General features: G+C 43.6%; 1 long non-coding RNA gene across 1 annotated transcript; it reads right to left on the bottom strand.

The window, feature by feature from the left end:
- Positions 1 to 2082: 2082 nt before the first annotated feature.
- LOC118501113 lies at positions 2083 to 22400 on the bottom strand. The gene is made up of 3 exons (XR_004903701.1): positions 22083 to 22400; positions 4443 to 4524; positions 2083 to 2644 (listed from the first exon to the last, which is right to left on the bottom strand). It is a non-coding gene; the product is annotated as an uncharacterized LOC118501113 (long non-coding RNA).
- Between the last annotated feature and the right edge of the window lie 4554 nt (positions 22401 to 26954).

Below are 26954 nucleotides of genomic sequence, written 5' to 3'. Positions count from 1 at the left end.
GTCACTTCTGCAAAGCTGGCCCCCTTCCATCTGTCAGTTTTTTGCCAGTCCAACCTCTTTCAAATATAGTCTTGAAACTGCTTCCAGAGTGACCTATCTGTGTTACAAATATAATTGTGTCATTTATTACCAAAAACATTTCACTAGTTTCTCCCAGCTTGACTGAATGATAAAAACAGAACTTTTTGGCTTAGTAAATAAGATCTTTCATAATCTGTTCTCAGCTTCCTGTTTTGCTGTTTCTTTACATGCACTCAATTACTTGGAGCTCCCTAAACCTTTTTCAAGTATGCATGCTTTTGTCTCCCTTGACTCCCTCCACCTAGAACACCTTTCCCTTCTCTAACTGGTTAATGACTATGAGGACTTTGAGACTTGCTTAGACATCAACTCCTTCAGGAAGATGTTTTGACTCACCCATCTGAAAATGCCCTTTTTCTATGCCCCGCAGCGTGCTGGATAATGCATCATATGGTACAGTAATGGTTAAGGTCCTTGAAAACAAGTAAAGCAGGAGTAGGGAATATGACTTGTTAAGGTTAAAACAATCATAATGAACCACACCAACTGATAAGGTCCAGGGAACATTTAATTTATACCAGTGCTATTCACACGTTAATGTCACCTGAGCTCTTGTTAAAATGCAGAACCTGATTCAGTAGGTCTGGGACCTAAGATTCTGCATTTCTAACAGGCACCTAGGTGATGCCAAGGGCACTGGTTTAAGGTGTACACTTTGAATACCAAGGGGTTTAAACTCTACAAAGTGCACCCTCCTACTTGCTTGGAATTCTAAGGAATCTAACACACAGTCACTTCTGACAAGGGGCTCATGTTCTAATTGGGGGGATAGAAGGTACCCGTAAAAAGACAAATAAGGGCCAGATAGCACCATAAAATTCTATTTCTTTTTTTAAGGTGAAAAGATCATTATCACTGACTTAGTACTATCTATTATCTTAGGATAGGTTTTAGGTTAATATACCCTAAAGGATCAAACCATACCTATTCAGAGACATTCGAGACCACACAAACTCATAGAATGGTAGCTATGTCCTTGAATAATTATTTTTATTTTAATAAGTAGAATATTCATTTAGCCATTTCAGAGTTCATTATGAAGAAGTTCAGAAAATACGTATGCCATTAACTCCCATGAATCCTTCCAGCATCTGTGCCCAAGGAGTGAGGGTAAGAATATCCATTGCAGCTCTGTTTACAATAGCAAAATAGTGGAACAATCTAACTGTTCGCCTGTAAGGGAATGGGTAAATAAAATGTGGTTATTCACATTTAATGTGAATGAACTAGATATACATGGATAAGTGGATAAATCTCAAAAACAAGGTTGATTGCAAAAGCAAGTTCCTGAAGGATACATATAGCATGAAATTGTCCCAGTAAATTTAAACATAAAACAGTACATGTGCTCTTTTACAATATAAAAACATGCATGAGAAATGTTAAAAGCAAATCTTAGGACAATAGAGCTAGAGCTCTGCAAAGGGAGGTATGGGTTGGGAGGTTGGGCTGATTTCTGGGGAGATAAGAGGAAGGGTTGGGAGGGGAGGTCTTAGTTTTGTCTGCCATATTTTATGTTTTAAAAAGAGAGAAATATCTGTAGTAAGTAAAGCACAATGTTAACATCTGCATAGGCCCAAAAGTGGGTGGGGCCTGTGATGAGGAATCAGTCCCTCCATAATCAAAGACCTTAAAATTTAACATTAATGGGTCTTTAATGTTCTAATGACACCTGTTCTTCAGAACAAATATAATGACTCCCTTTCCCTGCTCCCCCCAAATGTATATTTTTATTTTGTCCTTTCGAATAAGTGTTTGAAATTTGTTACTAGGCAAGTCATAGGTTCCAGGCCACCCACCAATGCTGAGTATGAGTGGCTCTGGCTATGCCGCCTCCAGGTCCACTCTGACAAATAAAAAAGGAAAAGGTAAACATCCCAACATAGTGTGAACAAAGAATGTTACCCAGTAATTCACAGAAGGAGAAAACTCAAATGACTAACAGCCGTAAAGTGATTCCCAACTTTGTTGGTCATCAGAAAAAAATATTGGAACCACAGTAAAACATAATTTAACATGTATTAGTTTGCCAAATTAAAAAAGAAATACTGACAGCACTGAATGTTGGTAAGAACATACAGCAACAGGAACTTTTATTTTCCTGCTGGTAGGAATCTCTTCTGGAGAGCAATTTGCCAATACCCCCAAAATGAATGATACGTACCCCATGGACCTCTGCTTCAGAAGTGTCTCAGAGAAATGCTTACAAGTCCAGCATAATGAGACATGAATATGAATGCTGATGGCAGCACTGTTTATAATAGCAAACACTTGGAAACAACTTACATCATCATTCAAGAAAATGGATAAATTCTTGTACAGTTACATAGAATAGAATAGTTAAAATGAATGAACTACATGTATAAACAGTATATGTTTCTTAAGTGTAATATTAAATAACAAAAAGGGTGCCAAAGAAGATATACAATATATTATCTATATATAATATCTGAAAAGCTTACACTATCATTTAACATTTAGGGACGCTTAACATATGTAATAAAATCATTATGACATACCTGGAAATGAAAAACATCAAATTTAGGACAGTAGTTTTCATTGGCTGTGGCTCAAAGAGGGGAGAGTAATCACGGATAGGTCACACAGTGGGCTTTGACTGTGCAAAGTTTCCTATTTTTTGATGGTGGGTACATGGATATTCACTATATTACTCTCCATGGCTTCCTGGATTTTTGAAAAATTTCATAAAGAAAACTAACCTATAAGAAGGTTGAGTCTAAAAAGAAAAGAAGGTTTAGTCTGACGAGAGCATAGAGTTGAAGATAGCAATTAGAAGAGGTAAGTGCCACGTGGTGGCCGGATCAGAGCAGGAGGATGGTGGAGCTGGCTCGGACTGCACTTGAGGATCTTGAGGAGCCACTGTGGAGTCTTAAGCAGCAGTGTGGAGACTGTGTGGAAGCTGCTCACAAGTTAGAAGATGCTGCACAATTCAAGTGGCAGGCGACGGTGAGTGGGTCAAACTGAGAATGGACGTGGTGCCTCAATGGTCCCTTGCTTGTTCCCCAGGCTCCTTTGCCAGGGGCCTCTGGGTAGCTTCAGTTTATCAGAGGAACAGGTAAGAGGTCAGATGGAGGTGGAATGGAAAAGGCTTGGTATTTCTCCTGCATCCCCTTTATCTGAATCAAGTGGCCTCTGCAACAGGGGCTGTGCCCTCCTGCGTGGTCCAGCTCCTCTAAGAAAGACCCTCTGGCTGTGGAGTCATATCTCACCAAGCAGCCCTGGATTTGAGCCCTGGTAAAAAATTTTCTCCCCCCTGCCTAGGGGAGGTGGTGACTTTCTGCTGTTGCTAATCCCTGCGTGGCAGCACTGTCATTGTTGGAATCTCAGCTCTTCCAACATCTTGGTAACTGGTTCTCCGTATTAAGTCACCCCTATTGATCTACTGTTTCTCTGATTTGACCCTAACTGAGAAATAACCTTTTGGACACTTCATACTCTGTTTTCTGTGGGAAAAAGAGGCTATGGTGACAAAATGAGTAGAAGCTAGAGGCAACTGAAGCTCTTACCGAGGTACTTTAAAAAACAAAAACAAATGGTGGAAACTGCTGAGATGACATGATCTCTTCCAGGGATGTCGACAACTGCCATCAGCTCAGCCAGGCAGACCAGTCATCAAAGTTGACCCCACCATTAAAACTAGCTTTCTCACTTGAGGGGTCACCCTGACGTTTCCCTGGGAGGACACAGCAGAAGGGAATCAGGATACGGACTGAAGCTTCTTAAAACCAGTCTGTTTGTTATTGGCTCTATTATTTTTTTTGTAAATAATTTTTATGGTCACAAATTTTAAAAAGTATTGTAAACATTTTGGGTAATTCAGAAAATACTGTATTTAAAAATTAAACACACAGAAAACCCAGAAGTATATTTTTTATTGAGAAGGGAATCTGTTCTTATTAAATGGGACCTATGAAACAAATCATTAGATCTAAAATACTTTGTTTATTCGATGCTATGTTTTAAATGTCCTGCTCTTTGCTGATAAGGAAGCTGAAATGAGGACCTTTGTGATTTGACTATTGGGATAGTAATGAAGGCCTTAAATTGGAATAAATTTGTCTGTGCACTGATATTCATCAAGGTACAGATTTTCCCATTAATTATAAAAGGATAAAGACACTATTGTCGAATGGTTTTTCTACAGAGCCTTATCCATATCAAATGCAAACCTGCCACATTTATATGGACATAAAGGCTTGTGATAAAGCCTTTGACAGTCCTGGAAGATAATGAAACAACTGTAGGAGATGATGTTGGTACAAAACTACCTATTATTAATCACATGGGGATGTGTACATGAACTTCCATTAAGTTCAAAGCATTTTTGCCTTCTTTCTCACCTTTCTCTGGGTTTTTCTTTAAGAACACACAGCGAGGTTTCTGGTGTTCAAGGCAGCAAACACTAGCTCTGTTATCTTCTTTCTACAGTGGTTGAAAACAAACAAGTAAGAGTTCTTATGACAATTTATAAAGCTAAAACTCACTGGTGAGCTTTGTTTTTCCAGACTGTGAAAAAAAAAATATTATTCTGAGCTAAAAAGACTGGCTGTAGCAGTGGCTGTCACACCACAGCCCTACATGACTTGAATAGTAGCTGGCAGGACACCCCCCCCAAGTAGTACCTCTTCCTATAGCATCTCTCCTGTCTTTTCCTTGCTCCTGTCCATCCTTCTCTTAGACCTACCTTCTCCCAACCTCTCTGAGCCAGAACTGGCTGTGATTCACCACCTCTAGATTCACTCAGTGTGTATATACTCAACCCGACCCAGCAGGATGAGTCTTGGGCCTTAGCCAAATAGGCTGCTTATTGTTCCTCAAGTATACCCTTGGGGTCTCAAGAAAGGAATAATTTTTATTTTATTTTATAAAAATGAAATCATCTGACTCCAGACATAGTTTTGGGCAAATGATTTTTTTTAACTGAACAATATGGACATTTTCACCTATTAATTCACACAGTGCTTTCCCTTTCTTTTTCATGGCTGCATAGTACCCCATAATATGCTGACCATAATTTTTTAAAACCAGTTTCCATGTTGATTAACATTAAAGTATCTTCCCTGTGTTTTGCTGTGACAGATAATGCTGCAACAGATAATGCTGTGACTTCTTGATGGATTTGTCTGGGGAGTCAGGTAGAAGTGGAAGGAAGGGTAATATGTCGCAGGGTTTCCAACATGGCTTTGGATGTGATGATAACTCCAGCTCCTTCAGTCATCACTTGTCTGGGGAGATGGTCATTTCCTACTCAGGACATTTTGCGAACAGCAAAATAGCTTTAACAATTATAGCCACATGTAATATGATGTGATCTGTATATACTAAACTACACATCTGACTGCAATCTAACACCAGCCTTCCAAAAGCAAAATGATGGAAATTCTCAGTTTTGTAGAGCGTATCTGAGTGTCTGAACTTAAACTTCTGTGTAGGGATGATTGCACAGGAAGGCTTTAATTCCCTTTCCTTCTACTGATGTTCACCCTTTGGTCAAAGCATGGCTGTGCTTCCCGAACCTCTTCCAACCTTTGCTCTGTTTTGGGTTCCCCTGTGGGCAACCTGCCATCGGGCTTCTGTTCGACCTGGTGCCTTCCAGGTTGAGTTTTTCAGCCATTGTTCTCAGGACCAAGTGAGGGCAGCTCTGCTTGCTGCTTCACATAGACTGCCATTTGCTGAGAGCTCAAGCCCACAGAGAAGCCCTTGAGGGACTGGAAGAAGGTACCTTCAACATTCGGTACTTTGCTTCTGGCATGAGTCTCTTATATTGTTCCCCCTGCCAACCTTTCCCTACTCCTCTCTGGAGAACTGTCTTCTTCCCTGCCAGGGCTTTCAGCCTTCATTTCCACAGGAAATGAATTTCTCAGTCTCTCCACAAAATTCCAGGAGGAAAGGAACTGACCTTTCATTCACAATTGGCCACACAATGGTAGGAGAGGCAGAGGGAGCCAGAGTAAATGTTCTCTGGAGTTGACATATATGCATCTTCCAATAAAAACCAGCTGCTGCTGTCACTGGAATGGGTAGAAAGCTTACTTTGTTTGGAATGATCAATGATGGGATTACCAGAAAGTCAATGTGTCAAGGGGTGACTTAGAATATTTACTGGATGAGGAAATGAAGATCGATTCGTTTTATTCATGGTGTATATGAATGAGTATGTGTGTGATTTCCTTTCTTTGTAAAGGAGCAAGCCTTTCTAAAATTGAGAGGGCCAGTCTCCAAGGGGATAATTAGGATTTTAATAGCCTAATGTGGGTAGAACATTTCACTTCTCTCAGTATTGAGAAGTGCATGCTAATAGTTATCCCAGCCATTAGTTAGTCGGCCAAAGATTTCTATCAGACTCAGACATTCAGATAGATGTTCCAACAAGCTCTACAATCAGCAGGGACTTGTAAAGACTTTTCTGGAGGAAAATAATTTGTACCCAATGCATTATCCAGGCATGTTTGTTTTTCAGATTCATAAGTCATTTTGTTGTTATAGCAGCCTTTTTATTCCTCTTGATTCTCTATCGAATTCTTCAAAGCAGCTGTTCCAGATACTTTTCACTCTTCCCAAAGAACTTAGGAGCTCTCCCCCACCAGAGGTGACTTGTACAACTAATGTGCTGAGAATGTCAAGGCCTCAGCTCATGTCTCCACTGTCTCAGTTTTTTCTGTATCATCATCTCGTCTTTGTTTTTTCCTTCATTCTTTCTACCCATTTCCAGAGAAGCCACATCCTATCATTGTTTCCAAAGCTAACATTTTCTGGGATTCTTGATTTGACCAATTCTCCATCTCCACCCCCATCTCCCTCTTTCTGGCATCTTCAAGTTCATGTTTCGTTCTAGTTTCTTCCTCTAATGTTTTGACTGCAAAAACCTATACCATGACTAGGCTAACCTGTCTGTCTGGAAAGTGTAAGTGATAGTGAATTTATCTGGAATCATCACAATTTTTATTAAAGCTGGCCTCTTAAAAGTTGTCAATGAACTGCTTAAACGCCACTTCCAATGACCTCATCTTGCTGATTTCTGTAACCCTTGGCACTCCTGACTGTGGGCCATACTTAGAAAAGAAAGATAGTGGGAATTAGATGTTGGGAACCACCCTGCCTGGTTTCAGACACTGTAGCTCCCCCATGGCTAAGGCTGAGTGAGCCCCCTTCAGATCATAAGCCACTAAGGAGACAAAACTTATCTCCCTGGCAGGGGCACCACCTCTGCCTCTTTTACTTCACCCTGCCTGGCCCCCAATGCATGATCGGTTAGCCAATGATGGGTAAGATTCCTCAAAGGAGGGACAACCTAAGACAGGCATAATGATGGGGGCCCCAGGGAAGGACTTGGAAGGCTATAGCAAAAGGGGTGATGGACCCTTGCCCCTCAGTTTTAGCATAGCCAGAGTCCTCATTCTGTCTGCAAGAAGCTTCCTAATCTCTTGGCTTCCTTACTTCCCCTGACTGACTTAAACCTGAAACAATGACAGAGGGCAGTGCAGCCCTGTGCTGGAAAGGGCGGGTTTCCCTGGGTGATCAGGCCTAAGAAAGAATACATAAAATCCTGTGAAACCTGCTTTGCTAAGAATGCTCTCATTTAAATGATAAGGGTCCAAGCAGAAAATGAGTTTGTTTCCCAAAGTTTTGTAGCCCTTTAGCTAATAGACCCTGACTCAGAATAAGCCCTTGTAGTTCTTTGTATGCTATCTATTGTTTGATCTTTACTGCCTGACAATGACTGATGAGCTTTACCTGTATTCCTGTCCAAAATGAACCCAATAAAAGCTCATTGAGGAAAAGGCTCTTGGCCCTTCCCTTTTGAGAGATCGGCCACCTTTCCTCCCCAAGCAGATCATATCTTGGTAGACTTATTCTCATCCGTGGATACTGGGGGGGGCCCTGTGAGCAGAAATTAGAACATGAGAAAGAAGTAAATGAGAGTCCAGAAAGGAAGTTCAGGTTTTGCAAACAGCCATGGAAGAGGTAAAGCTGGACTTTGTTTCTCATTGTGGACATTGGAGAGAGCAGAGCTGCCAGGCCCTCCTGCCAGAGCCAGGACAGCAGTTGTATACAAACTGGTGGGCTTGGGCACAGCACTGCTGGGGTAGAGCAATGGCCATGTGGCTCTTATTTTAAGGACAGGAATTAGACACACCACAGGTCATGGGAGGTTTCCCCCTACTTTATGAATTTAGGCGTATTGATAATACTTACCCCACATTTTTCTAATCTGAAGAATCCAAGTTATTCCAAATCCAAGACTATACCCAGGAACAGAAGATGACCTTAGAAGCTCTCTGTTTCTTTAGATTCTTACCAGAATACCATGCTATTCCTCCTTCTCTGGCTTTTCTTTGTCACTGGATCATCTGTTACATGTGCTATAAAAGTCAAACTACCCCAAGGTTTCCCTTCAGGCTGATTCTTCTTTTCTCAGTTTCTCTACTTGATTTTTCATTCATTCCCATGCTTTCTGAAAGCTCAATGAAACTGTCTTTGATGTGACCAAGAGTATACTAGGTCCTGGGGGGCACAGTGTATTTTAGATCATTTTGAAAGGTAAGCAAATTTGTATTAAGTAACCCCACCCTAATTCACCAATTTGGAACACTGTACGGTGATGGTGACCCCATAAATACATATTAGAAAATACATTATCAGTTTCTATAGAAAGAATAGTGCTCATGTCATAGGTCCCTTGATGTTACTACATTCTTTCATTGTTTGTGACCTTTAATTTAATGGTAGATTTCCTAGTCGGGTACCTGAGGGCCTATTTCTTTAAGAGGCTCAAGATGCACTGGATGTAATGATAACTAATGAGGATGTGTAGGAAGAATAATGGGATTAGAAAATTGCTACTGGCCCTCACCACAGTAATAATTGCTTTAGGCCAGATTCATCAATAAAAGCTAAAATTAGTGAGCAAAAGTATGATGAGGGACAGAATATTTATGTAATAACAAAACATCTCCCATAAGAGACTTATAAAAAAGGTCAAGTTAGCAATTTTACAATGGAGAAACCTGGCAGATACTGCCTTAACCAAGTGACCAAAGGGAACATCCCCCCCATTAACAGGATAAACAGGCATCACGTACCCCTTGATGTGAAGTGCTGAAAAGCCACTCCATGGTTTCTGGAATAGTCCTGACCAAAAAAAAAAAAAAGGCATAACCTAATCCAATTACAAGGAAACACCAGACAAATGCAACCTGAGGAACATTCTACAAAACAACTAGCCTGTGCTCTTAAAAAATGTCAAGGTCATGACAAACAAAGAGGGACTTTTTCAAATTAACATGTATTAAAGAAACATGACAGCTAAACACATCATAAAATTCCAAATTTGATTTTGGGCCGAAAAAAAAGGAAATTAGTGGGGCAATTGGTGAAATTTGCATAAAGTTTGTAAATTAGCTAATAATATTGTTTTAATGCCTATTTCTTGATTTTGGCACTTGTGCTATGCTTAAGTGAGACAATGTCTTTGTTTTTAGAAATACACATTGAAATTTTACATGTAAACAGACATAATGTCTGTAATTTATTCTCAAAATTTCATTAAAAGTTGCATGTGTATAGAGACAGAATAATAAAATTAAGATGATAATGTATTAATATTTGGGAAATTTGGTAAGAGTACATGGCAATTCTTTGCACTGCCTTTGCAATGTATTGTTCTGAATTATTTAATAATATAAAGTTTAAAAACAACTCATAATACTAATATTAACATTTATTGAAGGCAATGGATACTTACCAAGGACTTACTAAGTACTCTTCAATGTACCTTGTATGTATAATTTCTTTTAGTCTTCACATTAACCCTATATGGTATATACTCATTATTAACCTCAGGTAAAGAAGAAGGAAACTAGTTTAGAAAGGTTAAAAAACCTGGCTGAAATCACACTGTTAGCAATGGTAGAGTCATAATTTAAAAAGAGGATGTCTGAATCCAGAGCTCACGCACTTGGCTTCTGTGTCATGTTTAATTTATTGAAGATTGCTTAGATAAATTAGCCACTTAGCTGGCTAACTCAGCTCTCTGGAAAGTTCAGTGATACCACATCATATAGATATAGCCAGGTGACTCTGGCTGAGACAGTTTTCAAACACAGTTTTAAATAAGGTAGGGAGGAGACTTCTTACCTGTATCTGGTTCTTTCTCCTTCCTGGGACACATCAAACACTACATTTCCTAGCTTTCTTGCTGTTAGGCAAGGCCACATGACTAGTTCTAGCCAATAACATGTGAGCAGGAGTGCTGTGCCTCATTCCCATGGTGAAGCATTTAAGGGCACGCGTGTCCCCTCTGTACTCTCTCTTCTCATCTATGGTGACCATGAAACCCACAAGTTGAAATGGCAGAGCCACAAGGTGGAAATAGCCTGGTTACTAGAGTCACTGCAAGAAAGACAGATGCCTGGAACAATCAACCACCCCTGTTGGATTTTGGGTGAACAAGAAATAAAACTTCTGTTAAATTAAGCCACTGAACTCTTGAGGTTTACAGTGACTCTAGCCTAATGTAGCCTATGGAGACTATAAGGGCTTAAAACTGTAGGGGTTTGACCTACAGCAGGCAATTGAAATGAGTTAAGTAGCTAAGAGTGGGACTGAGAGAAGGGCCTGGGAGTGGGGAGGAGGACCATGCAGCATAGGATGGGTGTCCCGTACAGAAAAGAGCTGCCACTCAGATCGAGCTCATTCTCTTGTGCAGTACTTTGGGGTCATCATTGCCAGATCTTAACCTTATTTTTTTTTCCAAAAAAAAAAAGAGCTAGAAATCTGGATGTTGACGTAAAATCCCTTAGTTTTTAAATGTTGTCAGCTCATACAGATTAAAAAAACAAAAAGAAACTGAAGACAAAGCCCAAAACAAAAGGCAGATATTCTTACTGTTTCCTAAGCATCATAGATGTGTTTCTGTCTCAAGGATTTTTGCACTTCTTTGTCCTTCTGCCTGGAATGTTCTCCCTCTAGACAACTGTAAGCCTTGCTCTTTTTTCTCTTCAGGTTTTTGTCCAAATGATGCCTTTTCTACAAAGCCTTTCCTGACCACCCTCTTTGAAATTATAACACCCTCTCTATCACGTCTTATAGTCGCTCCCCCTTCCCTGGTTTCTTTCTCTATACTGTTTTATCACCTTCTAAATGAACAATAATTTACAAAACCTATTGATTGGCCTACCCATTTCCTACCACTGTAATCGAAGCATACAAAGGCAGGGCCGTTGTCCTGATTTGTTCACTTTTGCACGCCAAGCGCCTAGAATACTAGCATCTGGCACATAGAAAATGCTCGGTATTTATTTGTCAAGTAATTACATTTTTTAAAACACCCCACTATGTGGGTCAGACAAAGCTTGGTTGGAGATTTGATTCAGTTCCTAGGCTATCAGTTTACAATTTCTCTACAAGACCGTTATTGAGCTGACCTTGGAGAAAAGTGCCATTTAGAGTTACAAGCAGTTTCCTGCCTCCCACAAAGTAGACATTTGATTTATTTTGTTCTGGGATATGGACCACAATGACTTTTAAGAAAAGTCTTGTAAATTCCAGGGAGCCTCAAGCTTGCCTGTGTCTTCACAGAACACTGACAGAAGTGTGCATGTCATCTTGTCTCTGCTATAAGTCCCCGATTCACTCATTCACACTCAAATTTCTGTCTCCATCCTGGTGTGCGGACCAGTCCTGGTCTTTTTTTGCCAGGGCTTCCGGCCGGGGGCTGGCCCTGCCTTGGCAGGGTCCAGGTACTTTCACGTGTCAGATGACCTCCAGGTCCTTGCCTCATCCAGGAAAAATTTCAAGGCAAATTGGAATGAGAACAAAGCAGATTTTACTTAGGGAGAGAAACAGAAAGTGGCCAGGGCATGGGCACCGCTATGAAAGAAGCAAAAAGTGCATGTCCAAGTGGACGCCGGCCAAATCCAGAGTGAGTTGTATGCGTGCTCAGTTAGTTCCTGGGGTTTTATGTGTGTCCAAGGGTGGGGGTGGGTTGTCTTCAAGTTTTGTGGCTCCATATTTTGTCTCTTCCTTCTGGTTGGGAGGGGACCTTGTTATTGTGACTTGTAAAACCACCAACTATGAACCGTTTCCCTTTTGTCAGGCCCAAAGGTGGGGGCTCTGGTGAGACGGTGGCCGCTCCTGCTTCCTCACTCCACTTGATGGAATCTTTCCCTGACTTCTGTCTATCCTTCCTCATTCACAGTTACACAAGCCAACACGTTCCCTTTTGAGTATTGAGGCGGTTTGATTTGGGTTTCTGTCACTGTGAACACAAGAGCCCTGACCAGTCTAATGTGACTTTGAACAAGCCGCTTTGTGTTCTGAGTCTCGGTTTCCTCATTTATAAAAAGGAGGGGGTCCTGGTACATAAGCACAAAAGCCTTTTTCAGGATTTTCACATTTCAGAACTCTAACATAGAAGTCTATCAAGGCCCAGCATTTTTGACTGTGGGTGAACTTGGTTCCCTGGAGGCACACTCTACCCCTATCACCACCAACCCCTCTGACTTAGGGTGTCTACTGCTCCCACCTCATTTCAGGGTTGGCTGTTCTGGCTGTTAGCATAGGTAGCTAGGTAGTAATAAAAGAAGGATACAAAGGGAACCAGACACTGTTGAGTGAGCCTAATGGGCTGGGGAGCTGAAATGGACACTGAGCCTACTTGCTTCACTAGGAAGTTACAGCCTCACACACTCCCCAGGGCATCCTCCACCTTTGGGGCCTGAATCCCTGAAGGAGGCAGGAAGGATCAGTCCTGACAGATGAATGAAAACAGCAGGAGAAATTCTTCTGCTGGGCACAGGCCCAGTAGAAGTTAAGATGGTTCAGGGGGAGGTACCCCCACTTTGAGGCACGGGAGCCAAGATGGTGACCAAAGAGGCCTGTCAGTCTAGCCTGGCAAAAGGATTGGATTGGATGAGGGACACAGCACTGCGGGGAAGATCTAGGAGGTGGATGGTTAGGGGGAGGATCCGGTGCCAACCTGCCAAAGATTGGGAAGTTGATTGGTTAGTTTGAAGAAGAGCCTGATCCTTCCCAAGCCCAAGATAATGAAAAACCCAACTTAACAAAGTTTCTCCCTCTCTCTCTCTCTCTCTCTCTCTCTCTCTGTGTGTGTGTCTTTCTCTCTCTCTCCTCCCCCTAACCCCAGCACACTCTCATTCTCACTATGGCTCTGGCTCTAGCTTGGTGACACTGCTTGGTCCATTTCTTTGGGTGTTTTCTCTGCATAGCAACCATGCAGCCCCAGTACCCACCTGGGGTCCAGCAGTCTGGGCACAGTGCCAGCCAGTGGAGCACAATGGGGAACAGACTAAGCTAACTAGATCTGGACAGAGACAAGGACTGAACCAATGGCACAAGAAGTCTGGACACTGGTCCTGTTCTGGGCCTGATGAAGACAAGACTGAAGTTTTTCCAAGGTGGGACGAACAGAGGTGGGACACTGGGAACCCAGGGGCAGTCCTTTGGTTTTGCGTCTACAGGAAAACCTTACCGCGCTACACTTCCCATGTGCGGGTCTCTGGAGTGCCTTCCTGTGAGAGAACACCATTTCCACCAGCAACATGTCCACACGTTTAGGACCTGCCCCTGGGCAGAGCCACTGCCACTTTACTTCGGGTGTGTCCAGATATGTCCTCCAACACAGTCTTTCTTGGCACCTTTCTTCCTTCTGACCCCAACTTCTGTCTGCCTTCCCCCTTCTCTTGTTCCATGTCTTACTAAGTCATATTTACCTGATAATATAAAGGCTTCAGATATTTTTGATCTTTCATTCCAAGACCCTATATCTTTTTTTCCTTCTCTAGTGCCTTCCATTTTTCTCTGGGATGGGTAAGAATCTTACGTTATCAGCTCAAGTCAGAAGGCTATGCTACTTTATTTTCTTCAGATCATAATAGAGTCTGATCCTGAGTCCCTATTTGGTAGGACTGGTGGGAAATCCAGTCTTAGGCGTCATTAGAGATTCCTCTCCTCATTCCAGAGTCAGATCAAATCCTGGGGATCCTATCCAGAGCAAAACATCTGGAGGGGTACTCCCAGTACACAGAACGCTGGTTACTGGGGATGCTTCCCTAGCTTACCACACCCTGATGTCTGGTGGCTGCTGGGCCACACTTGAGCATGAAGATAACAACAACAATGAATATTTATTGAATGTTACTACAGTGCCAGGAAGTAGTTGTGTTTTACATAAATAATTTCATATGTACCAACTACTCTTTGATCTAGAACATACTTTCCCCAGATAACTCATGATTTTCCCTCATCTCTTTCCAGTCTTTCTTACATATGACCTTCTCAGTGAGGCCTATCTTGTCTGCCTGCATCCGTGCCTTACCCCCTGCCCCCACAACTCCCCATCCCTTCCCCCCCCCTCCCGCCCCCACTCCCCCCCTCTACTTTTCTCCCCATTGCACTTATCTTCTAAGTACTCTGCTGCATGATTTACATAGTAATAGTGTCTTCTGTCTGCCTGCCCCCAGTGGAATGCAAGCTCCCTGAGGGGAGGATCTTTACTTTGTTTACTTTGCCTCCCAAGCCCCTAGAACAGTACCTGACATAGCTGAACAAATGCTTGTGGAGTGCAAAAATAATCATTATTTCACAGATGAGGACACCTGGGCACATAAAGGACAGTAACTATCCTGGGTCACAGAGCCAGCAACTGGCAGAGCTCAGGGTCAAACTCAGGCCATCTGATTTTTTTTAAACCGCTGTACTATCTTTGTGTAAAATGAATAGCCCAGACCTAGATCTGGCCTCTCAGGGCACATCACTCCTCTGGCAGGCCCTGCCGTATCCCTAGACCCTTGAGAGAACACAGAGCACAGGCCCGTCATCCAACAACCCATGAATCCTCTTCCTCCTCCAATTCAGCCCTTCCCTAAACACTGTCCACATCCAGAGTAATACGATGTCCTCAGCAAGCTTAAACTTCTTTTGTTTAGGCCAGGAAAAGCGTTTATTTTCTAGAAACACCAGAATTCCACCAAGCAAGTGCCCCTGAGGCTAAGGAATACAGATTGGCCACTTTCTTGGAATGAGGAGATGAAATACCCAGCAAACCAAATAATTAGCTTTGAGTGTGAGTGAGTGTGCCTGTGTGCATGTGTATGTGTGATAAGCATGCCTTTTACACCCGGAGCACCCCTTCCCATACCAGCTGCGAGATTCTCTCTTTTCTTTTAATTCCAGTCTCAAAATCCAGTCATGCTGCCAATACCTGCTAAAACGCCCCTGGATGGAACAGGCTTGCACAAAGCCTACCTCCCAAGAGGGCTGGAGTGGGAGGAGCTCCCACCGCAAGTGTGAAGCAGGATTGCTCTTCTATCACTGGATGATTTCCCCACTGCTCCTCAATATCTTCAGCTGCAGCCTGTAATTAAAGCCTCCTGAGAAAGTGACTCCTCCACATTGGTAAGAAAGGCTAGCGTTTTCTTCATGTAAAGTCTCTTCACTTATCCTCCTGACCACTGGGCTAGAGATGGTGATGTTTTGAAACTGAAGAACTTAAAAGTAGAGAAGGAAAGAAAGGCGTTCTGTGGCTAAGAGCAAAGCTTCATTTGACAGTAGTTAGAAGGGATGGCAATGGTTTTCCTGCCCTTTGAAAGAAACATGTGTCTTCAAAGTACAGCCTCCCCTTTGGGACCCAACCCCTTTGAAGATGTTCACAAAGACACTAATATTAATAAAGAGGCTATTCTTTTCTCCTCCTCCCATCTCCCTTCTAGAAAATCAACACTTGTGAATATTACAGGGAAGGAGAGGCAGAACATTTCCTTAATCCCAGTCTGCCTAAAAGACCCTGGCAATTTATCTGAAAACACGTCTGTGCCCTCTGACCAGGCTGAGAGGATCCCCTTTCCATCCTCAAGCATTTCCTGTCTTTTTAGTGACTTCCTCTCTCTCTGTGGTTGACAAGTAGTTTTACATGCTGAAGGCTGATTAAGAACAAAACCAAATCCTGTTGTGATCCTTTCACCTCTGGACCCTTCATGTCCCATCTCGGAGTGAGAGGCAGGCAGGCCCAGCATGATCCAAGAAGAGAAAGTTGAATGCACTGTCACACCTGAGGAGACAGGAAGACAAAGTGAGGGGTCTGGAGAGAGCCTGTGCTGTGGGCCCAGAGCCCTGAGGTCTGGGAGAGGTGGCCCACACACCAGGCAGTGAAGCGCCCCTAACACCTGAGGAACTCCAGAAGGGTCACTTTTACTGGCCTCCATTTTCCTCCTAGGTAATTTGGCTTGGGGGAAATTCTTTGACGGGGTTTCCTCAAGCAGACCATGCATTCTTTCACTTCACTGTTCTCATTTGCAAAGGGGAGGGGTATGCAATAGATGCCTCTGAGACGACAGGAGGCTGGAGGGGCCAAGCCTCAGGAAGCCAAGCTATCCAGTAGGACTAGATAGCAGAAGTGGCCACACCTCTCTCTGGACAAGTGGTTCTCAAACTTGAGAGTCCCCCATAGGGCTTGCTAATTTAGCACAGATAGCTGGCCCCACCCCCTGAGTTGCCTTTCTGTGGGGCTAGGGTGGGGCCTGAGAATGTATATTTCTAACAGTTCCCAGGTGATGCTGTGTCTGGGGATTACGTGAAGAGCCACACTGCTCTATTTGTACCGCCCCCCCACCCCACCCCAGTGGGAGGAGCCCTCTGAGATGACGATCACCTGGGTGGGGCCTCGCCTGTAGGGGGCATCCTGGTTCTGCCTCTGTGTGGAGGAAGGGCTGGATTAACTGTAAAGTTAACTCCTGATGAAATCCTCTTATTTCCTGAAAATCATAGATAAATGCTAAGGCTGCCTAATAGACCTAGGCCTGGGCCTTGACCCGGGAGCCCTGTTAGGCTATGGTCCCAACCTGGGCGGGGTAGGGCTTTACTACCCCAAGAAGGCAACTTTGCCTATGCAGGCTTCCCGAGGGCAGGGAGTGTATCTCACTGTCCCCACTGCTAGCAAAATGCTAGCTCAGCATTGGGGCCGAATGAATGTTTCACAAACCAACAAATGAAGGCCTTGAGTATTTGTGCAAGAGCTAGTGAGAAAAAAGGACAGAAAGCGATGGAGCAAATTTTGACATGATCAGTCCACAGGGACACTGACCATTGTTTCTGACAGCAAGAGTATTCTGAAGTTGGATGATTCTCCCCTGTGAAACCACTTAAGACTATTACAAAGGCTGAATAAAGCATTTTGACCCGCAGAGGGCTGCAGGGGCAAAACTGGACAGCAGGGGGAGCTTCTACCTTTCTTCCTTTAGCTCTTAGCTACAAGCAAGGCATCCCTTTTCTTCTCCTCTTCCTCTCTCTCCTTCTTCAAAAGAAATCTGTTACATTGCAAGATGACTCAAACTTTTGTTTAAAATTTTTGTTAAAAAATAAATAAGCAATACACAAAAAATTCCCAAGTTAAACAAAAGCCTTCTATTTGTATAGCAGCCCGAAACAGGCAGCCTACCCAGTGCAGAGGTAGACCGCTCCAACGGGTGATACTTTTCCCTTTCAGGAAGCTTGCGGGGGAATAGAGTTGCCCAGCGTAGGAAAGGAATTACGGCATATTCTGGTGACATGGAAGGCACAGCAGAGGCCCTGAGATGGGCCAAAGGTGTTTGGGGAGAAAAAAGAGAGGACTAGGCTGATTGGAAAAGATTCCTCTCCTTTCTCCATCCCTCAGGCCAGGAGGTCAGATTTGGGCAGAGACTCAAAGCAAGGCCTGAGGACAATCACACAGTCAGATCAGCTACCCCTATGTACTCGGGTTTCCACTACCAGCAGATTTCTGTCCAACTTCTAGATATTCAGAAGATGTGAAAATGGCACCACACTAGTCCGCTATCAGTAGGAGAAGCCTTCTGGCCGGGTCTCTTGGAGGGGAGGCACCTAGGCTTGTACTTCTCCATTCCCACAAAGTGTGTCTGGTGACCAGAGCGATCATGCCATAAGGCAGGATCAGCATGCAGGACGAGCTGTGGATGTAGGTCAGAGCACTTTAAGCCATTACAGGGAGATCAACTCACAATGGATCACTGGAGCAACGACTGACACGAGCAACATTTTCTGTCCCCTACACTGGTAACTGGACACAGGATTGAAATCTGAGGCATCATTATATGGTACTTTCCACTAAAGCAGTTCCTCAAGTTTTTATCACCCCTCCTCTAAAACTAGTCTTCTTCCGGTATTAGCAATCTACTTTTAGTGGTGCCATCATTCACAACGTCATGTAAATAAGAAACTTTCTTGTTATTTCTACTCTCTCTCTACCATACAGATCCACCCAGCCAAGAAATCCTGATCATTCTACCTCTTAAATAACCTGCATCTTCTCCCCTCCACGGCCTCTAGCTGGGACTCATCCAGATGGCTACTAGCCTTTTCTTCTCTAATTCTATCCTCAACACTGATTCCAGGTGATCTAAAGATCATATCTGAACATGGAGTTCCTCTGCTTAAAATCCATTGATAGCTCCCTAGTGCCTATCAATTATGAAGCTGCACTGCTTTCAAGAATAAGGCAAGGTATAGATAGACAAATGAGTGGATGAAGAGAAACAAACAGTTCAAAGAGAAAAATTGGGGATAAGAGAGGTTTTTTGAATTCCTGTCATATAGGAGACCACCCACTGTCATTCTGCAAGCCCTACCATGCCCTAGAGTTGAACTCCAATCAACACAGGGGAATCAAAACTGTATTTAAAACCTTTTATTCCTCTATACACGCCTCCCCAACCAGACATGCTTCTAATTTCCTTCCCCAGTCTCCCTTTACATTCTGAAAGCACTTGGCACCATTTTCCTAAGATTCACACTAATGAGAAATGAGGTACCATGAGGTCAGCCCCATGTAGATAGGTGGCCTTTCAGTAGTCATTTGGGTGAGTAATCCCAAGTAGATTTCCCTTCTAGCCCTGCCCAGCTCTATATGGAGAAAAGAATGTGATCTCAGAAGTGGAGACATATTTCCTCTTTTAACACAGGCCTTTCTCTTATACTCACATTAGAAAAATACCTTTTTCTGAACACTCACTCATTGTTTAGCTCCTTATAAAAACTGCTGTTATTGCCCTGACTGGAGTGGTTCATTTGGTTGGGTGTCGTCCAGCAGAGCAAAGGGTCGCTGGTTCGATTCTTAGTTGGAGCACTTGCTTGGGTTGCAGGTTCAGTCCCTGGTTGGGGCTTGTATGAGAGGCAACTGATAGATGTTTTTCCCTCACATTGATGTTTCTCTCCCTCTTTTTCTCCCTCCCTTCCCCCTCTCTAAAAATAAATAAATGAAATCTTTAAAAAAAAACTGCTGTTACTGTCTTTTCATCCTTAATATTTGCATTTCGGGGTGGTTGGCCCTTGCCTTGCACTTGACAGGAGCTGACAAGTAGCCGCTTGTGGGTGTTGCCGATGCTGAGTCTGAAATGTCTCAGGGACAAGGTGCAGAGGAGCTGGCTTTATGTTTATGCACCCAGGCAACCTCGTGTTTACTGTGTCTTTGGTCACCTTCCAACCCCCCAGTACCGCACTTGTTGACATGGGCCTCCACACTGGTTCGTGACGGGCTGGCCTGCCAGTTGTGAGGAGTTGTTACTTTTAACTTGAGCAATTAGTGTTTCATCTGAGGAGCAGTTTTACAGCCACAGATCAGAGTTTCGGCTGACAAAAGTTCCTAACACCCAATGAGGCCTTGAAACCAAAAGGTGTGGCCATATACTGATCAGACTGTCTGCTCTTCTTCTTGAGAGACTGATAAATACTATGTCTAGCAATCCATGTAAATTTGTTGAGATCCTCTTGTGTGTTTGGCATTGATTTAGGCTTCAGAAATGCAAAGATAAGTAAGGTATGGTTTGCCAGGAGTTAGGAGTAGGTGAATGTAATACAGGACCAACATCAGGTTAGAGAAAAGCAGGCAGGAGTAAAATGATGTGGGAATACAGAGGAGGTGGAGGGCAGTGGGGGGGGGGAGTGTGAAATACTTGACATTTGAGCTGGGTGTATGAGGCAAGGACGAACATTTGAAGAAGAGCAGCATGTGCAAGGGACTTTGCTTGGTGTTTCACCTACATCAACTCCTGTGCAATGCTCACAAAACCCTCACAGGAAGGCAACTATTATTTACCCCCATTTTACAGATGAGGAAGCAGAGGCTTAGGGAGGTTAAGTCACTTGCCTAAGGTTACACACCTACTAAGCCAGGGACCTGGGATTTGAGATACTGCCAGGTACCTGGTCAGCTCTCACTAAACATTAGCTGTTATTATTATTTTATTATGGTGATCATTAAACCCAAGGTCACTGCCTCGGGAGCCCATGCCCTTGGCTATGATGCTATCACAGTGCCAACAGCATGTGAAAGAAATGTGTCCGGGCCTCACCCTGGGCCATTAGAGGCAGGAGTCATTTTTGGTGACATTTTTAAAGTTAAAACTTGGAGCCTTGCCTACGAAGAAGGCAGACGTGGTCTTTGTGTCCCTCTTATGCATGCCTCTTTCTTCAGGCTGCTCCTGCTGCGCATTCTCCAATTTTGAAAAATCTATTTCTTTTTTTTAATAATACATAATTGATAATACGTCATTTTAAAAAAGATTTTATTTATTTATTTTTAGAGAGGGAAGGGAGGGAGATAGAGAGGGAGAGAAACATCAATGTGTGGTTGCTGGGGGTTATGGCCTGCAACCCAGGAATGTACCCTGGCTGGGAGTCGAACCTGGGACACTTTGGTTCCCAGCCCGCGCTCAATCCACTGAGCTATGCCAGCCAGGGCAAATCTATTTCTTTATAAAGGATCAAACAGTTTAAGTAAGAATCTTAGAATCTGGAGTATGAAAAAAAAAAGAGGAGATCATTCATCTCAGCTCATTGATTTTACAGATGTAAAAACTGAGGCTGAATTAACCAAGATTCTTTTTACTTTAAGAGACAGAATCCAATTTAAAGTGTCTCAAGCAAAAAAGGGAGTTTTGCTTTCACAGGTGGAACTCACTTTAGGGATTCAAAAAGGTCACTAGTTTATTTTTGTTATTTTTGTTCTATGTTTATTCTCTGTTTAATCTCAAATCTTTTTTCTCTCCCTCAGAACGTGAAGGCTCCCATTGTTTCTGGTATAGCTGGAATTTTTTATATAGTTGGTAGAAGATATGGCCATGGGAAACCCCATGCCATGTCGTTCCATGTTAGTGACTGAAGATGAGACAACGAGGTCTCAGTCTCCTTTTCCTAATATATAGAAAATCAAGGAAAAGCTCTGATTGGCCAAGCTTGGTCCAATCACTGTAGCCAGGTGGATGTGCTATGATGACTGACCTGGGTTTCATGCTATCCAGTGTGGCATTAGGTGGGAATGGCAGGTATAATGAACATAAGCCCCACCAGAATCATATGTACCTTTAGAGAGGAAGGAGGATTGCTCTTACCAGAAGGGCAGTCAGGTAATCAGCCTTCTAAGAGGGTCCCCAGTGATCACCACCTCCTGGCATCCAGGCTTTCATGCAATCCCCTCCCTCCCTTTGAAAATAAATCCCTTCTGACATCATTTTACCAAAGTCTGTGATTCCCTCTCTTCCTTACTCACTCTGAAGAAACCAGCTCCCATATTGTAAACTGTCCTGTGGAAAGGCTCAGGTGGCAGGGAAATGAGAGTTGCATTTGGCCAATAGCCAGCAAGGAATTGAGACCTTCAATCTAATAGCCCACGAGCAACTGAGTCCTACCAATAGCCACTGAATGAACTTGGAATTGGATTCTTCCCATTCCTGCCCTAATCAACTCTTTGATTGCATCCTGGTGAGAGACCCTGAGCTGGGTGATCTAGCTAAGCCATACCCATGTTCTAGACCCAAAGAAACTGTGGGATAATAAATGTGCATTTCTTTAAGCTGCTAAGTTTTGGAGTAATTTGATATAGCAATATAAAACTAGTACAGGGAGGAAGAACATTGTACAGATAGAAAAACACAGACACCCACCACAGAAACTACTAGAACACAAAATACCATCATTGTTCTGGCTTCTGAATGTACAGGCTTTCCTTCTCAGGCTTTTGCTTCCAGCTCTTTCTCTCTGCCTGGATTACCCCTTTTTTCTTCATACATTTTCTTTCTTCCCATTTTCCATGCTCTCATAAGAGCCAGCAGACAAGAGCAAGGAACAGGGAAGAGAAATATGTTAAGCAACTAGCAGTCATGGGGGCCTACTATGTGTTAAGCACTTGGCAGGCCACTTTCCATGACTGACCCCGTTTAATCATTCTCCCAAACTCTGTGAGGCTGGTTTCATAGTTCTCTCCTCCAGATGAGAAAAATCAAGCCTGGAGAGCTACCATAACTTGCCCAAGATCACTTATGCAGCAGTGGCAATGCCGAGACACAGCAAAGCCTACCACGCCACTGCGGCACACTGCCTCCCGACACAGAGGTCACTGTTTCTGTCCAACTGTGAGTGCACTTGTTCCTGTAGGTGGGGTGAGAGCCGGCTCCGGCATCAGGCCCTTGCACAGGGAGGGTGGACCAGGTTGACTGTACAGCTTTTGCAGAATTACTCTGTTCTTTTCTTTCTGTGCCAACAGGTAAATTTCTAACCAGACCTGCTGCCAGCTAAACAAGTCCCCCGAAAAGAAATATCTTCTTCACTCTCCAAGTCAAATCGCTTCTATGATAAACCAAAGGCTGAGCATGCCAGGGAGAACACAGGGCCATCTGCTCCCACAGGTGCCTGCGACAGCCTTTGTTTACTGAGGGGGGCTGCCCACCCCAGTGGAGAAGGCCAACCAGGCATTTGGGGGCCCAGAGAGGATGCCCCAAGCCTCCACACCAAAAAGTGGGAGACCCTAGTGTTGACCTCTGCCACACCCATGGAGACACTCGATGGAGTGGAGAAGCTCTACTGCAGATGTCACTTTGACTCCTTCACCAACACAGTGTCATAAAGCCTCATCAGCTGGACAAGCAAAACCCGTAACAGAGGCTAGACTACAGGCCTAGTTTCAGAGACAGAGACAGATAACTTCCCTGAAATGCTATTTGGTGCCGTGGGAGCCACAGCTGAACTGCCAAAGGGAAGTAAGTGTTTTTAGGACCTCACAGTGGGCACAGTCCTTGGTGTAAACCTTTGAAAGACTACACTTTGTAAAGGTCATTTTCTTTTTCCCTGACAAGGGTCCTTCTAATAGGGACTACAGACATGAATAATTAATCATTGTGATATTGAGAAAGTGGCCTGAAAGAAGGAAAATATTACTAGATCTGACCTGAGGCAAAATAGTGGGGTGTCTGTGTCTCATTGTCCAGCCCTTCTTGAACCCTGTTATGTTCTGTTTTCAACTTGCCAAGCTTTTTCTCCTCCACCCAGGACGGTCTCCCCACGTTGCTGCATCCAGCACTGCACTCAGAAGTAAGTCACATGCTCCACAGTGCATCTTTGATGTCAGCTTTGTCTTCAGATTATCCAGGAGTATGCACTTCAGCATTTATTTAGTTGCCTGGCTCTCACTGGAGACACGCCCCCTCTGTGCCTGCATTGCCCCGGCCTGGTGCTGCAGGGACAAGGGGAGCAGACCCCAGTACTCACGGTCCTGATAGAGCTAAGAATCACATTTGAGCAGAAACCACTAACGTGGAAATATATCACAAATTCTTTTTCCTTCCCTTGTATTTTCAAGATTCTTTATTAATTGTCATAAACTTTTTCTCATGACAAACAAATGATGTATTTGTGCAAGTACCAGTACTGAGCACATACCTGGTATGTAGCCTAGTTAAAAAACAAAAAACAATAACTGGGGAAAAGAATTGCATGTATGAGTTTTGAAGGCAGAACTGTCTCTTTTCTGGGACAAGTCATCCATTTTCAGTTTTCACATTCACTTTGAGAATTTCTCCCAGGCTAGTCTTCAATCCCAACTGCCCCTGAATTCCAAGCTTTTCTGTCCCTGCTCCTTGGGCTGTTTGCTGCCTCCTACCAGATTCTCCACTGTTGGGATTATGACCTGCTGATGCTACATCTTTTCAATGTTGTAGCTGGCCCCTTTGGAATGGATCAGACACATTTTTGCTAGCTCCTGCTGTGTTATTGTAAGGCTCATCCTACTCCAATTGTTAATAATGAGCTCCCTTGTTGAGCACTTAGATATATGCTGGGCTGTGCTAGACTCTTTATATGCATTATCTTCATTAATCCTCACAAGAAACTTGTCCTTCTTGTCATCTCTGTTTTGCAAATGAGGACACACTGAGGAACAGAGAGGACAAATAATACACACAAGGTCACAAATTCAGTAACGGTGCTGGAATCTGACTCCAATCAACCTGGCTCCAGAGGCTGTGTTCTTCACCATGTTGCTGCAGGCTGACTCCAGATCTTAGCCCATGTCCTGAGGAGCCTATCTGGTCAGGTGCAGCCGTAACACCTGAGTGTTACGTAAAGTCTATTTAAGAATCATGTGTTGAACTTCTAACACTAACGTGCAAACCTGGGGTGTAGGTTTGATGTAGAGGTAAAGCATGCTAATCTTTCATTGAATGATTGTGAGGGGAGTCCTTTGGTGTGCAAGAGTAGTACATCTGACCTGAGGCAAAACAGTGGGGTGTCTGTGTCTCACTGTGCAGCCCTTCTTGAACCCTGTTGCTTTTCCTTCTCCTCCACCCAGGACGGTCTCCCCATGTTTCTGCACCCAGCACTACACTCAGAAGTAGGTGACATGCTCCTCAGTGCATCTTTGATGTAAGCTTTGTCTTCAGATTATCCAGGACTATGTACTTCAACATTGATTTAGTTGCCTGGCCCTGAAGGAGCCATAACAGGTCACAGTATCCCAGCCTCACTGGGCTTATACTTTGGTAGGCGAAGGCAGGCACTAGTCCTTCTAATAAGGTGAGATAAAATAAGTAAGAACTCTGAAGGAGAATGCACACAAAGTGAGGTACGACACCAAGTTGTTAAACAAGAGGCATTGTTCTTTCCTGGGGTGATGGAAATACCACAAATCTTGAGGGAAGTGCTGGTTGCATAGATAATATATTTTTTAAAGCTCATGAAATTGTGCGCTGAAGATCTGTGCATTCTCTGTGTGTAAATTGTACCTAAATAAAACCTCTTTTGACTAAGAAATTTAGAAAAGCATAGTTCTAAAGGAACACCAGTAAGCAGACATAGAGGCACGTCTAAGTGTCATAGAGGTAAATCATCTCTCTAACACCCATTCAGTCAACAAAGGTTTATTGAGCACCTAATAGGGACTAGGACTGTTCTAGGAGAAGAGACAAAATTCTCTGTGCTCAAGAGCTTCCATTCTAGCAGGACCCAGTAAAAGATGCTGCAGGATAATGGGGGAGGGGAGTTGAGAGGGCTGGTCTCAGCAGGGGCAACTGGAAGCTGGGTTCTCAAATGTGCTCAATGATCCATGAAAAAGAGGATTAATGAAAAAGGCTCAGAAAGCAGAAAGCAAAAAATCCTTACATGCTTTGGAGATTAGACCTACTCTTCCAGGTGGGGCACAAGGGAAGGGCCTACAAATCTTCCAGTCCCAACCCAAGAGGATCTCTGAAGTGTGGGAGGGCAGTGCCCCCACCACCTCCCCTCCAGTGACTCCAGTGGGCGGAGAAGAGAGAGCCCGCGCGGTTCCCTTCCACACCACCAGCCCTGGGGCTCGGGCCAAAGGCAGCAAACCAGAGGTTGCAAACTCAGTTTCTGAACCCTGGGAGGGGCAGAGAGATGTCGGTGCTTTTTGAAACTAAACCTCTGTTCCTCTAATCACCACAGAAGGGCCTGGTAGACCCCCTGGGAGTTGAATGGTGCTGCTGAGAATCACAGGAACCCCAAGAGACTAGAGGGGATGCAGGCTTTTTTGAAGTCTCAAAATCTTTCTTAAAAAAGGACCTGGGAAGACTTGATCATGCAGCAAAGTTTAGTATCATTATATATCATAAAGGACAGCGAAGCAACATATAGTCATTTTTAATTTTAAATAATCTAAGTGACACATAATCTCTCAATGTATGAAGACAGCACAATTTAGGCAATAAATAGTATTTTGCATTTAGCCTTTTTCAGTGGCGACAATGAGATGGTATTAGAGGGGTAGAGGTGGGGAGGTAGATTATAAGACTTAACATATCTCACCCTCTCGATCCAATTTTTGCTCTCCCCATAAACCATGTTTTTGTCTTTTAATTGACCACATACACATTGTTTGCTTTTTGTTCTATTACCTCAAAACATAGATGGCACTTCCAGGTGATATAGAAGTTTTATTTGGACATTGAATAAGAGGAAGTAGAGTTTCCTTAAACCTAAAAACATGAAAAACTTCAACAGTGTTATGAGAAAGATCAAAATGATCCCCAGGAACAAGCGAGCACCCCAGTTCTTCCCTAGCAGACTGGAACCCTTCTCCAGAGGTGGGCTCACCTGCTGGTTTGCCCGGTGTAGCTCGCTGGCCCTCGGGGGGCAAAGGAGCAGGAGTGGGAAAGACTCACTCAGTAGGGAGAGAACGACACACTTTCGGAATCTGTAGAGCTGAGGCATCTCGGCAGGAGTCCTCACATTTTTTCTGTAAAGATCTAAGTAGTGAGTAGTTTAGGCTTGGTGGCTACAGGGCATGAAAGCATCCAGATACAGTAAGTAAACACATGGCACGATGGTGTTTCAATAAAACTTGGTTTACAAACGTCAGCCACAGGCTGGATTTGGCCTACAGGCAGTTGTTTGCCAGTCCCTGTGTTACCAGGTAAGTGACAGCAGGCCAGAGACAACTAAAAATAGGAGTGGAGGACATGGGGCTGGGGAATGGAGTCAAGGACTGTGATGTGGTCACTAAGCCTCGTTTGCTTTTCCCTTTGGACATGTAGGTCGCCTATATTTTTCCAGCC

This window comes from Phyllostomus discolor, chromosome 6 (assembly GCF_004126475.2).
Source record: "Phyllostomus discolor isolate MPI-MPIP mPhyDis1 chromosome 6, mPhyDis1.pri.v3, whole genome shotgun sequence".
In the NCBI taxonomy this organism is placed as follows: Eukaryota; Metazoa; Chordata; class Mammalia; order Chiroptera; family Phyllostomidae; genus Phyllostomus; species Phyllostomus discolor.
This window is presented reverse-complemented; position numbering and strand designations above follow the sequence as displayed.